This window comes from Lathyrus oleraceus, chromosome 3 (assembly GCF_024323335.1).
Source record: "Lathyrus oleraceus cultivar Zhongwan6 chromosome 3, CAAS_Psat_ZW6_1.0, whole genome shotgun sequence".
Lineage (NCBI taxonomy): Eukaryota > Viridiplantae > Streptophyta > Magnoliopsida > Fabales > Fabaceae > Lathyrus > Lathyrus oleraceus.
Window position 1 is genome coordinate 458,952,399 of NC_066581.1, and position 1,662 is coordinate 458,954,060.

The 1,662-nt window shown below is 41.4% G+C and overlaps 1 non-coding gene across 1 annotated transcript; it reads right to left on the bottom strand.

Annotated features, from left to right (window-relative positions):
* Positions 1–633: 633 nt before the first annotated feature.
* LOC127133416 (small nucleolar RNA R71) lies at positions 634–740 on the bottom strand. Its single transcript, XR_007807393.1, has one exon. It is a non-coding gene; the product is annotated as a small nucleolar RNA R71 (small nucleolar RNA).
* Between the last annotated feature and the right edge of the window lie 922 nt (positions 741–1,662).

Genomic DNA, 1,662 nt, shown 5'->3' on the forward strand with positions numbered 1-1,662 from the left:
TTGGTCGATATCGTAACTCCAGTTTTGCCCAGTATAGACTAAGGCAAACAATTCTACTTCCCTTTCTAATTTGTCGAGTGTATGCCAAGTACTCGCTCTCAAGGCGAGAAATTAAAGCTATTGTTCGATGAACCTGGGCATTATCTAAGGTTAGAACGCGGGATATGAGACCTGATACGAGAACATCGTATCAAGCTAAATCTTCCTGATCCTAATATCCCTATTCCTGAACCATTTATTCAACCAGAGATGGCCGAAGGATCGCAGAGTCGTCCTCTTAAGTACTATGCAATCCTTTTGCAGGATGAACCACATAACATCATTGCTGCCCCTGCCATTGAGGCCAATAATTTCGAGCTAAAACCTTCGTTGTTCTCAGCCGTATAGCAAAACCAATTTTCAGGTAGTCCCATGGAGGACCCGAACCTACATTTGTCAGTGTTTTTGCAATATGCAAACATAGTGAAAGCAAATGGTGTCAGCCCTGAGGCTATAAGACTATGTATTTTCCCATTCTCATTAAGAGATAGAGCTAGAGCTTGGCTCCAGTCTCTACCATGCAACTCTGTCACTACGTGGAACGAGTTGAAGAAAGTTTTCTTAGCACCATATTTCCCACCTAGTAAGACGACTATGCTAAGAGCCCAAATAAACGGGTTCAAACAAAAAGATAATGAATCACTTTTTGAAGCTTGGGAGAGATACAAAGACATGATGAGGCTTTGTCCACATCACGGTCTAGAAGAATGGTTGATCATCCATACCTTTTACAAGGGTCTCTTGTACAACACAAGATTGACAATAGACGTCGTTGCAGATGGCACACTAATGGATAAACTCTACAATGAGGCTTATCAACTTATTGAAAGTATGGCCCATAATCATTACCAGTGGGGAAGCGAAAGAACCTTCGTAGAGAAACCTCCAACGAAAGGAGGTATGTATGAATTAAGTAGTCTTGACCATGTCAACGCCAAGGTAGACGCTCATACTCAAAAGATAGACAACTTGACCATAACACCCGCAGCCACCGTGGCTGTCGTAGTACCAAATTCGAGATATGCGGAGTTTCAGGGCATGCTGCCCCAGGTTAGAAGAACCATCCTAACTTCTCTTACAAAAACAATAATGCATTGTATGCACCTAACCAAGCACCTGATGTACCATCAAGATATCATAAAGCTGCCATAAATACTCAAAATGCTCATAGGAAGTCAAACCTAGAAATAATGATGGAAAACTTCATAGCTACCCAAGCCCAAATAAATAAGAATTTCCTAAATCAAAACATACACACTAGTGAGCAAATCAAGCAGTTAGCATACAAGGTAGACGCGTTAGCCACCCATAACAAAATGTTGGAAACACAAATCTCGCAAGTGGCTCAACAACAGGCACCTACTGCTGCTCCTGCAGGCACATTTTCTGGACAACCGCAACCAAACCCGAAAGGTCATGGAAGGAAGACGAACAAGAGGAAGATAAAAACGAAGAGGCCGTAGAGAAAGAAGAACCTTGTGTGCCTCCACTACCGGATAAACCCCCTATCCCTTATTCTTAAAGACTTGTTAAATCTAAAAGTGTAGGGTAATTTAAAAAATTCGTAGAGATTCTAAAACAATTGAATATCACAATACTCTTTACAGAAGCCATCACTCAAAT